Source organism: Balaenoptera ricei, chromosome 4 (assembly GCF_028023285.1).
Source record: "Balaenoptera ricei isolate mBalRic1 chromosome 4, mBalRic1.hap2, whole genome shotgun sequence".
NCBI classification, from domain to species: Eukaryota; Metazoa; Chordata; class Mammalia; order Artiodactyla; family Balaenopteridae; genus Balaenoptera; species Balaenoptera ricei.
In genome coordinates, this window is record NC_082642.1 from 21,568,519 (window position 1) to 21,581,992 (window position 13,474).

Here is a 13,474-nt window from a genome sequence, read left to right on the forward strand (position 1 = left end):
CTGGAAAAGTAAGTCAGGAGAATGAGACGTGTTTGAGGGAAGAGATGGAAAACTGCCTAGCTCTTTATTCTCAGAGAGTAATTGCAGCTTCTAGTGTGGTTCATGGGTCATTGCTGGAAATCATGAGGTAGAACATGGTACAGAAGCATACATGTGGGAAAGGCTGACTTTGAAGATGCTCAGTTGGGCCGAAGGTTTGCTCTATCCTCTCTGGAACCCCTGTAGCTCCTCTGGATCTGATGTCCTGATTCCAGCCCCTCACCTCTGTCTCTCTCTCCCTGTCTCTGACTTCCCTGGAAGAAGGGGGCACAATTTTTTTGCATTTACTCCCTCCTCACCTTGGCATATTTTTGTTTACATGCCCAGATGAATTCTCATCATTCCTTTCCAAATTGCCCATCTTGCCTCTTCCTACTGTCTCTCCTAACCTCTGAAGCACCTTGCTTCCTTCCTTTTCCAAAGTTTGAGAATGTTTCCTAATATTTTCCTCTCCATTAGCAACTCCTCTGCCTTTAGATATGTACAGGCTTCCTCCACCTTCACTTGGCTCTGTTGCCACTAGAGCTACCTTCCTCATTCTACGCATATTCCTGACACCTTCTGGAAGTCCAGCCCTGAGGAGACAAGGATGAAGCAGACATAGTTTCCGTCCTTGAGGAGCTCACACTTGAGCACTGGGACAAAAAATGTGACCAGCAGATATGATGCACAGGGTGTGTGCTGGGAAAGAAGTAAACACGGACTCGGAGGGGTAGAGGTGAGGTTGGTGGGAGGACAGATCAGTTGAGAAAACCCAACGAGGACAAGTGGGCTTTGTCATTCAGGACATGGAGACTTTTGCACTGTGTCCTGTCAAGGTAAGGCAACTTCTTATAGCGACCACCCTATATCCAGTTCTGCCCTCAGGACTTGGAGATGTGACACAGTTTACTCTGAGTCTGTCCATATTTTCTCCACTCTGTGTTCGGTGACTTCATGTTGGTAGCTTGAAATTAGCCATCATGGAAATATTTACATCATGGAAATGAGCACATGCTACAAAAACTGAGTTTTTTGTTTTGTTTTGTTGTGTTTTTTTGAAAGCCAGTTTACCAGCACACCTCTAGGGCATCACAGAGAAAATAACATTTTCATAACAGGAACTTGAAAGATAGGCAGCAGACTTCTAGGTAATGAAAGTGGGGAGAGGAAACTGTGGAGGACATTTGTTTGCTGGGGCTTTTTCAGTTGCAAGTGATATAAACTTAATTCAAACTAACTCAAGGAAAAAAAGGATGGTATTAGCTAATGACATAAGGAAGGGGGGTGGTTGCAGGCATGGCTGGAACAAGGGGTTCAACTAATGTTATTGAGAATCTCTATCTGTCTTTTAAAAGTGTCTCTGACTCTATCTCCATCTTGATCATCTCTCTCTCTCTCTTCATCTCATCTCCTTCTCTGTCTTGGCTCTACTTCCAGTCTCACAAGGTGAGATACACTCTTCCAGATTCAATCCATCTGCCAGTTGACTCTATATATCCATGTGCCCATCCCTGGACACCTACTCTGTCCAGTAGGATGGATGTGTGATAAGAAAAAAAGATTCAGTACTCAGAAGGGGAAAGGATTACTAAGCAGGGGAAGAACTTCATTTTCTCATAAGATTACAGGCAGTGGGAAGAGAGTGAGAAGTGAAAGGACCTGATGGGTTTAAGGACTGATGAAATGCTTGGTGTGTTTGGCATGCAGGATTCTTCCATGCCTTGTCAAACTTCCAGGATGGATTACCCACACCTGTGGCTCCAATCCTCTTGTACTAAGCCCTCTGCATTCTAGAGTTCTTCTCACCACTCTGTTGAGACTGATCTCCTGAAAGGACACAAATAAACTCTTTGGTCCCAAAGCCAATAGTTTTCTCTACCCTCATTTTCTTGATGTGTTATTTGATACTGACCCACACAGTGCTCAATTTTTTTTCTTGAAACTCTTGCCTTTCTCTTTAGCTTTCACCATAACACAATCTGCATGCCTTCTACCTCCTTACAGCTTCGTCTTTGACCGCAGCTGTGGTTGGACACCTTTATCCTTGACCCATTTCTCTTCTCTCCCTATTGTTTTTCCTCTGGGCCATCCCTTGTTCCCAGAGCTTAAACCACACTAGTAACTTTCAAATCTAAAATTCTAGACCTCATCTCTGAGTCTCTAGTTGCATACCTCTAGCAGTCTGTTTACTTCCTTTCAGAGATTTCATGATTACTCAGACTCAACCTGACTCATATGGGAGTTATCTATTCTCAAATGCCTCATAATTTCCCTGCCCCTCTGGATAATACCCTAATTATAGGTTTCCAGTCACTAGTCACCACAGTGATCTCTGGTGAGCATTTCCTTTTCAGCATTCCCACTCTAGCCCTTGACCTCAGGACACACTATTTTTCTTGGCAGGCATACTGAATAATGACACAAAGATTTCTAATTTAATTCCAGTATGTTCAGACAACATACTTTGTATAAGTCTAATCTTTTAAAATGTTTTGAGGCCTGTCTATGATCTATCTTGGTAATTTTATTGTGTGCACTCAAAAAGTATATCCTCTGCTGTTGCTTGGAGAGTTCTATAAATGTCAATTAGGTCAGGTTTGTTGATAATGTTCAAGTCTTGTATATCCTTACTGACTTTTTTGTCCACTGCTCTATCAACTATTGAAACAGAGCTGTTAAAATCTTTGACTCTAATTGTGGATTTATCTATTTCTCTTTGCTTTTCTATCATTTTTTGCTTTATATATTTTGAAGCTATGTTATCAGGTGCATAAATGTTTAGGCTTGTTAATTCTTCTTGATGAATTGACCCTTTTGTCATTATAAAATGATTGTATTCACCTCTGGTTATATTATTGGCTCTAAAATATGTTTTATGGATATAGTTACTCCAGCTTTTTTTTTTTAAATTAGTTTTAGTATAGTATATCCTTTTCCTTGAAAAAAACTTTTTAAACCTATTTGTGTCTTTACATTTAAAGTGGATTTCTTGTAGGCAGTTACGTGTCAGTCTTGATATTTTTATCTGATCTCACAATCTTTGCCTTTTATTTGGGACTTTCAGCCCATTTACATTTAATATGATTAGTGAAATAGGTTTTCTTTCTGGGTTTCATTTTGGATAGTTTTTATTTCAACATCTTCAAGTTAGCTAATATTTTCTCCTGCCACATCTAATCTGCCATTGAGCCCATCCAGCATTATTATTTTTAAAAATCTCAGACACTGATGTTTTTATCTCTAGAAGTTTTATTTGGGTCTTTTAAAATATCTTCCATACTTAATCTTTTCTTTAGCTTTTTGAATATATGGAATACTGTTATAACAACTGTTTTAATGACCCTCTAAGCTAATTCAGTTCTGTTTTAGTTCTAGGCCATTTCAATTAACTGTTTTTCCTCATTATTATAAGTCATATTTTCCTGCTTCTTTGCATGCATACTTATTTTTTATTGGATTTTAGACATTGTAAATTTTACCTTCTTAAGGTGTTGGTATTTTTATGCTTCTGTAAATATTCTTATCTTTATCTGAGATGCAGTTAAATCACTTGGAAACAGTTTGATCATTCTCACTTTTAAGATTTGTCAGGCAAAATCAGAGCATCATTTAACTGAGGGCTAATCCCTCCCCACTTCCCCACCCCCACTGAGGCAAGATATTTCTGAGTACTCTACCAAATATTTCAGGAACGATGAGGTTTTCCAGTCTGACTGGTGGGAACAGGCACTATTCCTGGCTCTGTGTGACCACCAAATAGTGCCCCTTCTAATCTTTTTGAAAGGTTCTTTTCCTGGCCTCAGATAGTTTTTTTCACATGCACGTGCTGATTAGTACTCTGGTGAACACTCACAGGGGAACTTCTGAATATCTCCAGTGTTTTCTTTTTTTGCTGCTCTTTCCTCTCTGATACTGTAAACTCTCACTGCCTTGGTCTCCTGAACTTTCAACTCTGTGTCCTCAACTTAAGTAGTCTGGCCGACTCTGCCTGTATTCTCTTGCATGTTCATAATTATGTTTCCCTGCTCCATCTACCCAACTTGGGTGACCTATAGGCAATTTGAAGTAGTTATCTCCATAAGGTGATCTCTCCCTAGGTGGTGAAGGTCTTAAAGTCCTCCTCAAGCCCTGGCTACTGCATATCAGTTAGAGGTACTCTTTGGTTTTATATGTTGAAAAAAAGAAGAGTGAATAACTATAAATTAAACAATAGTTATATGAGGCATACTTGGCATGAAATACCATGCAGGAATTAGAAACCATCAATTTCTGCACTTTTGTCATGTTATCTCCTCAACACACTGGCTCTCTATTTGGCCTTTAACTATGTTTGCCAACCTGAGTTAAATTCTTCTTCCCCTGCTTCCCCCAGCCTTAACACACACATTCAAAAGTCAGGAGTCTTCAAAAGCTCTCCTCATGCATTTTCGTCTTCTCTTTTGGCTCTTTAATTAGCCAGAAATGAAGTATACTGGTTCAATGTCCTTTAAATACACTCTCTTCTTTGCCTAGCTGACCTCTCAGGGGGAATTCTCCCATCCCATACAGAGGGAGAGGGAGCAAAACCTTTTCCTTCAGACTTTCCGAGGTTTGGCAACCCACCTACACACACACACACACACACACACACACACACACACACACACGAAAAAAAAAGTAAAATCTGGCAAGTCTCCAGTCCTGCTCCTCTGTTGTAAAACCTCCCATTCAGTGAAAGTGGGGCTGAGTACAGGTGAATCTGCCTGACTTTGGGTTTGTCTCCAAATGCTGGGGCTACCCAGATGATGACAATCTAATTTCTTCTTCCTCTTTTCTGAAATTCATGGCCAAAGGAGAGAGCAGCACTTCTCAACAGCTCCACTTTCTGTACCAGGTGGGTTCTAGAAGGATGTCTCCATAGAAGGGATGCTAATTCTTCCAGATCATGTATTTAAAAACATATAGAAGAGATAACACATCTTTAAAGCAAATTCATAGTGTGTTCCAAACAGTGACTCCTTCCAGCTATCTGAGCATTACAGAATAGACCTCTGGTTGAGTTTGAAACTTGTCATTTATTTTCTTGTCCAAGGATCATCTGCTCAGCTCCCAAGTAAGGCTGAATTTCTCTTTGGTGTTTAAAATCATTCCTTTAGTGTTCTTTTCATTCATTGGAAAATGGTTTCTTTTCCCTCTAGATTTTGAAGGTAAAGGCGTGGGTGGGACAGTGATGCGAGGCTGTCAGTTGAGAGGCAATAAGAATTCCAGAGAGGAGCACGAGTTGGATTCAATCAGATATTGATTTTTCAGCTCAGTAAATTGTGGCTGCTTCGTAGCAAGGGTAACAAGTACACTGTGCGTTTCAGAAAGAGATGTGATCAGCTTTTAAACAATAAAGAGGAGCACTGTTGGGTAGAGTGATTCAATTTAAATCCACATGAAAGCCAGTTGTGAGTTTAAAAAAAACAAAGCAACATTAAAAGCCACCGCCACACCCAGAACCCCATGTCAATAGTAAAACAGATGTGGGAATTTAAGCCATCCAAGGTGAATTTTAAAGAAATCGAATTCCTTTGAGGATAACAAACTAGGTTTAGCTGAAATATCTCAGTGGCTATGCATTTAGTCATCCCTTTTCCAGGCATGTGGGAAGAATTCAGTACCCAAAAGGCCCTCTGATGGGCAGCCATGGGCCACTGTGGGCAGGAGGCCTCCTTCTCTTCTAGTAAGAGTGCTCTTAGGGACCAAAGAGGCATAAGATTTTCTGGCTGGGGCTCCCTCCCTCCTGACCCTGTGCCTTGCCTCCTATATCCTAGCTGCTCCTCATTGGTACTCTCCTTTGCGGGGTTCTAATGCTGTGTGTTGCAGCTAAAACCTCACTCTTTCTGACCAGAGGAGCTGAGTTCACACCCCTGAGATCTCTATGTGGCTATCTCTGCTGCTGGTGATGCTCTTGGGAGAACCTGACTGTGTACTCCCAGCCCCAGGGGTCAGTGTTGTGTGTTTTGTGTTCTATCCATTGATGATGGAGAGCTCTGAGCCTCCCATTATTTGTGGGTCCAAGTCTGGAGAGTAGGAGGGGAAAGAGGCTGATGGAGCGCAGAAGGACATAGAGCTGGGCCCAACTTCTTGGCCATGCCTTGGTGAGATGTCTCAGTGAAAGCAGCCATGTGATACTTAGGGGATCATTGGCCACATTTAAGGAAGAGGCTCATGTACCACACGTGGAATAGAAATAGGGAGCTGTGAATCATGAAGGGGCCACACGAACAGGGCTAATAGCCATCTTGCTGCTGACCAATGTATACAGATGATCAAGGGCCAGTGCGAATCTCCCTCTTCAATATCTTGGCACAGGGTAAGAAATGAAATATAAATGTGTCACAATCTATGTTTGAAATAGTCCCAGGGCCTGAGGTGTGCTTAGCGTTTGAGAGACTGAGTCCTGTCTCATTCCCTCCCAAGCACATAGGAAGACCACACTTCCTTCCACTCTTGTGTTTAAGGCTGGACAAATGATTAGTTCTGATCAAAGAGTTGTGAGTGGAAGTGGAGTGAATCACTTCTGTGCGAAGGCTGTGGAAAGCCCCTATGTTACATCTTCTGGCTTCTTACTTCTCCCATCACATGTTGAGATGACAAGGTCACGTGACATAGCTTTCCATAGCCTGGGTCCCCGAGTGACTGTGGAAAGCACACTCTCCAGCTGACCTGTGCTGGTCCTGTAACATAAAGGAGAAATAAGACAATGGTGGGTTGAGTCACTGAGATTTCAGGCTTAATTTGTTCATTGCAGCTAAACCCAACCTGGAAAAGTTAGAAATTAAGTCACACTGGAAAATAGAGTATGATTTCCAATAACCCCAAATTTGTGGACTAGATTCATACCTGCCAGAAGGGTATTTGCTGTCTGTGCATCTTCTTTGGTCGTGCTGCAGGTTTTAAGCTTCTCTAGGTGTCGGGCTGTAATGAAGCCATTGGTCACACGTCCCTTCACCCTGGCATGGAGCAAGATAAAGTGTGTGATAGCATAAAGTAAGTACAGGTCTTGCCTATGCATGGACAACCAAAATGCCGGTTCTCCTTCCTCTTCTGAAACCTTCACCTTCCTCTGGTGTGATGACTAGGGAAACAGGTGGGAAGCAGGACAGGCTCAAGAAAAAGCATCTCCTTCAAGTGTTGAACCCTGTGTTGGGCCTGAGACTCAGAGAAGAACCAAGAGCTGCCCTTGACCTTAAGTCTAAGGGCCCCAAAGGGGAAACTGGTGCTGTCACAATAGTAGTATGACACACAAGAATAGAAGACCAAGAGTGCTGGGATGAACAGAGGAGGGAATTGGAGAAAGTGTGTCATGGAAATGAAGTTGGAAAGGAAATGATCCGAGAGCTAATGTTTATTGATCATTCACAATGGGTGTGATGCTTTGCACACAGTATCTCATTTAACCTTCACTATGATTCTATGAGGCAAGTGCTAGTGACGCTGTGATATAATTCAAGGTCCTTTCCTCTCCAGAGTCCAGGTGCCTAGATGGGATGGGAATGAGGCCACCTGAGAGTTGTTCTGAGCATTCAGCCCAGGAAGACATGAGAAATTCAACTTGTAGCTGCCATATTGGAGGTCCCACCAACCTCCTCAATCCCTATATTCTCAGAAAGGTCTCAGCTCAGCTTCTGTGGCCAGTTTCTACTTGTCAACTCATAACCAGTGATGAGCCCTGAGATGGGGCACAGAAAAAGGTGTTCAGTCTCCAAAATGCGGAGGTCTGAGAAAGGACCAGACATGAAAGGGGGACCTGTAATATATCAGGAATTATAGAAATAGTATCTCATTCCAATTTATAGGTGAGAAGTCTGAGGCTCAGAGTGGGGCAGTGACTTGCCTAGGCTCAGAAACAGGGAATAAGAGGCAGCATCAGGATTAGAACTCAAGTCCTCTGACTGCCCCCTGGCCCCCAGCCCGTGTTCCCCAGTCTTGAAGGCCTTGTTGGATTCTTTGTGGTGAGAGCACCTCTGACCGTTGCTGCATCTGACCTCAGGAGCATCCCTACCAGGGACAAGCAGATAAGGGTGTATGGATAAGAGATGGTGGCCAAATGGCTATTTCAACTACCCATTCACTCACTAGGCATTTATTTAGGTTCCAGTAGGTGCCAGTCCCTGAGCCAAGGTCTGAAACTACTGCCAGGAATTGGCTGGGTCTTGCAGCTCCTGCTAGAGAGGTGACCATGGGCACATTGCAAGAAGGGCCCTGGAACTTGACAGGTGGCTTCTAATGAAATGGCAGCCTCATGTCAGGGATCTTTCAGGGGCCTAACCAGGGGGAGGTGAGGCAGATGAGGCTGGGGGCTCTGCAGTGAGACAGCTGTTTTGAACCCATTCTCACTTCCAGGGCTGAAGATGCTGTTAACCTGTGACTCATTTCATGGAGCACTCAGGGTTCAAGGTTTCTTTCCCTTCATACCCCAGGGAAGGCTGGTGCATGCTACTCCAGGCCTTCTGCCACTACATTCTGACCTGGGTGCAGACATCCCTATGGGATCAGTGTGCTTCGAAGGGCTGATGTTTCTGACCGCAGTTGATTCTGCTGCCCAGCTGGCGCTGTGGGACCATTGGTAGGGTCTGCAGTGGATTTTCTGGAGCCCCAGAGCTCACCAAAGAGGATAGCTCTTCTGGAATTGGGAAGTTCTGGAACTGTAAAACCTTCTCTCTGGTTGGCCTCTAACTTCCCGGAGGATCCTGGAGGGGATGAGCAGACCCTGCCTAAAGTGATGTGATGCCCTGGCCTTAGGAGATGCCCTGTCCAGAACGCAGGCTGCTTCTCTCAGTTTCTTACAGATCCAGTGCAAATCCTGGGACAGATTTTTAAAGAGCCATGAGATTCAGCATCGACTCACAAGGCTGCTGTCTGAAAGCATAAGGCCGGTACAAATTTGAAAGTTTAGAATGGCAGTGGGGGTCCTAGTCCTACACAGTCTCAGGTTCCTGTTTGAATTCAGACACCAAAGAGATCCGTGAGACCCTGAATTGGGAGAAAGCCTGGAAGGGTTGGTCACCTAAGCCGTGTCAACAGCCCAGGTGTCTGGGTCCTTTCTGACCTGATAGGGCGGGGCCTGGGTAGGCTGAGAGAACCAGGTGGGGACCAAACCCAAGGCAGAGGACCTGGCTCTGTGACCCGAACAAGAGTTGGATCAGTCTGGCCTCAGTTTCTCATCTCCAAGACGTGAACTGAAACATTTGTTAAGCTATCACTGTTACCACTAAAACAATGTGATGTGACCTTGGGCAGCTTCTCTTATGCAAACATGTTCACAAATTTTTATTAAGTTATGTCCTCATGTGTAAAGTAAGGAAGTGGGATGGACAGGCTCGAAGCTTCCTTCCACCTTGACATCCTAGGATTCTGGGTTGAACTGAAGCTTGAGACATTCTCTGTTACGGTTTCCACCCACAAGCTGCCACTGGCGCAGCCCCAGACAGAGCTTTGCCTGGGAGTCATAAATCTGGGTGGCTGAACCTGGTGGGGAAGTAAACATAGTATCAACACTCCAATTTGCATATAATCATATCTGTTTGCATTGAGCCATCGCATTCATTTTCTTGCAGTGGGATAAGACTTGTTTGAGAAAAGAGCAGTGCATCTCTAGACCACATCTCCCCCACGTGCCCTTCTGTGGGGGTCGATGTCCACTCCAGTGTGTGCTCCTCTGGCCCCTGCACTCATGCTATTGATCAAGTCAGGGGTAAAAGTGAGGAGGGCGTGACCAGCGGTGTGGTGCTAGTGGGGGTGGGGCGGGGTAAGGAGTGCCCAGATGCCGGCTGCTCAGAGGGGAAGCCCATCAGAACTGCGCCAGTGAAATTCAGTGGAGGGGTAGCTTCAAGGGAGAGGCACTGTCTGCTAGGCAGAATGAAGAAGTTTCTCCTCTGGTACTAAACATTTCCTTCCCTTGGTTATTTGTCATGGAGAGATCTCAGTGGGTCATTATCGTGTTACCACTTAGCCATCAATTAACAGAAGTCTACCCCTTTGGGTCGTTTCTCATAAATCAATCTCCCCACTCCTCTCATTATTTGGTTGTTTTCTTTTAACAGCCTCTCCTGCACTGTAATTTATGGTACCCCATCGTCCAAGGGCCAGCACCACTTCTGCTCTGAATCCCAGGAAAGCCTTTTGTGGAATTTTAAAGGACCAGTGAAAGAAAATTGCACTAGTGAGGAATACTTTGTTAGATTAAACCTTTCTGAATTAGGGTTGTATTCTTTTCCTCCACTGCTGCATCCACAAATGCAAGGGGCAAAGAGTTCTGGGCTGGGAGTGGGCGAGTCACTGAATTGGGCATGCTTTGCATTTTCTCACTTGAATCTCATTGTGTTGTTTCCTCTTCATATTTATTACCACTTAAGGTTCATTTACATTCCCTCTCAGTCCACAGTGATCGGAGCAACACCTCCCAAATTAGCATCATTTGCAAGTTTCATTAACATGCTGTTTACTCTACTTCTTTTAGATTATTAATAAAGATGACCCCCTGTGTACCTTACCCGCCCCCCCCCCCCCAACTCCATACATTTCCATTTGTCGTCACCTTTTGTTTGCAGACTTGGAGCCAGTTTTAAATTTATGTGGCAACACTCCTTACTAAGCCAATTTGAATTAATTTTGAGTGTAACACTTTATACTACTATATCAAATGCTTTTCTTATAGCTTCATGCATTTCATCAATAGTGTCCCACTACGTTTCTATTTGGTATTCAGGTTGAAAGCTCTCAATTTTGTCTGGCATTTTAGTTCTTTAAGTCACTGTATCCTCTGTACTGACTAGGGACTTTCTCCTAATTTTTTGCTTATTTTGAAATGATTGATGTTATGAAAGAAAGAATTTGGAGAGCTATTTATGGCAATCGATAGCTTTCATCTTTCTCACATCTGCTATTGTGGTTGAGTAAGTAATTTTGGTGAAATCCCTTCACATTCCAGGATGCATGAGATCTGAACCTTCTATTTGGAAGGCTATGGATTCCCCAAATATTCCTTCCTCTTGTTTGAAACCACCTGAGTATTTTTTTTAACCTGTGCACACATTTTGAAGATATTTTAAATGCCTGTTATATCATGGGTTCTGAAGAAATTTTTTGTTATTGTTGTTGGTGAAATGAATACAATATATAAATCTATCGGTCATTCATGCTTTCCCCTAATCTGCACCATTGCTTCATTCTGTGAAGTAGTGAACAGGTAGAAAAAAAAATCAAGGCTGCTAATGGAAGATACTATTATCATTCATTCATTTCTTCCAAACATATTTATTGAGACTTTACTTTGACCAGACACTGTTCTAGGCTCTGAGGCTATTGAAATGAACAGAAAGAATATTTTTCTTTCTACACAGTTTGAAAGATGGACAATGAGCAAATATACAGATGATGCAGATGTATCAGATTTTGATGAGTGTCATGAAGAAAAATAAAGAGGAATAAATAAAGATGCTGAGATTTTGTAGCATTCAGAGCTTTTATTGCTTTTTTAATGACTGATCTATTTTTCGGCTCTGAATGTTGTATCTGGGAAGATGTAGAGTTTCTAGAAGCTCCGTGGGTAGAAATAATGACTACCACAGAACTTAGAATTTCATTATAACAAGCGGTTAACCATGTTCTATTTGAGACCTATTGTGTGTGCATCTGAAGATGTGTCCCTGCTGGGCCAGAACTTTGACTCTTATAGCTCCTGGGACCCTCCCAGTTCAGGTGTCTTTGACAGGACTCAAGGAGTGTTATCTTTCTGAATTTTATGAAGATAGGCTAAGAATTGGTGGAGAACACTGAATGCGCCCTATGGACAGCACCAGGAACAGATTACCAAGTGGTCAACTAGGTATGAAGATACATGCCAGAGACCACAGTATCTAGACCCAGCAAAGGACATCCAAGCATGAGTCTTCAGTGGATCTGCAGTGGCCATTGGGGCTGAGGATGGAAGTGCTAGGAGGACCTCAGCTTCTTCCCCAGTCCAGAGTTATTCTCTGGGCCACTATTAACAGGGATCATTGTCCTTAAGTGAGGTCACTTGTGTAGTAAATTTCATGATGGCTGTTTATTATTTTTATATTAATCTCTATTTCCTCTATTTATTTCATTTTATCTTCATAACATTCTTTGGTGGAGAAATGATTGTTCCAAAATGCCAAAATGACTGAGTCACTTTCATATTGGAAACTCTAAGATGGTGCTCCTCCACCCACAGGATCCAGTACAAATGCTGAGCCCAGCTCTCACAGCCTCCCGGTCTGCTGCCTTCCCAGCTGTCGAGCCTTATGGCCTGCCCCGCTCTGCTCTGCCCTTGGGTTCTAAGAGGCTCAAATTACCTATGCTACTTTCTTGCACTAGATTATGTCTTACCTCTCTGTCCTCCTGATGTTCCTTCTGAGTGGGATGTCCTCCTCCCTTGTCTTCACCTTCCAACTTTTTTTAGGCCTTAGACTTGTCTCAGGTGTTGCTTCCTCCAAGGCTCAGGCGGGGTGCCTTACTTCAGCACCCTGGACATCTCGCTAGCCTCCCTCTTACATATTCCTGGTGGGATTCCAGCATGACAGGAACAATGTCTTACTCGGTTTCGTATCTATACCACCTAGTACAGTCCCAGGCACAGAGCAGGCATTCAGGAAATATGTTAAACTAAACTGAATTGAAGATGGGGAGAAATGAGGCATCATCAACCTCATTTTGCTGTTGAGGAGACCAAAGCAGGTAAGAGGAGGGCATGCTGGGGAGGATGGGTGGCATGACTAATGTTATCTGGGGAGAGCTGAGTGAGGCTGATACCAGAGTGCAAGGTACTGGGCACCTAATCCCCCTGATCTAGACTGATTTCAAAGCACTGTGAACTTTCAGTGCTCAGCCAGTCTCTCAGCCCACAGGCATCATTTTTGTTCAAAATACTTCTGATTTGCAGCTAATGATTTTTGGTGGTTATCACAGTTATCAGATGGCCTATTTTTGTTGGTGGAGTTTATTATTTCTGTGAAAGTTCTTATTTGTTTTCAAGTTAAATAAGATCTGACTTTTATCCCCGAAAGAACTTATATTTCAAACCCCTGATTTGAGCAGGATTTTGGTTTGAGTTTAGGTTTGACTCATCTCTTTGATTAAAGGCTTATCTTCTAAACAACATGTCTTAATAGTTACTCTTTCCCTTTCTAGACCTTCTAAATTTAGATAAATGAGACCAATTATCGCGTCCAGAATGTTCAGTTTCTACTCTGGTCCTAGAATTTGGTCTCTAAGAGATGTTGATTTTCTTCCTGTGGGATCATTTAAATTCTTCAGTTTCCCAGTTGATGCCCTTACTCGAGGGGAGAAAGGCTATGGGCGGGGCCTGTTGGCTGCTGGTTCACCAGAAGCTGCAAAGGATGGCCATTTGGTCTCTTGGGAGCCTGGACACAACCCACAGGGACCTTGCTAGCTGTGGGCAGAG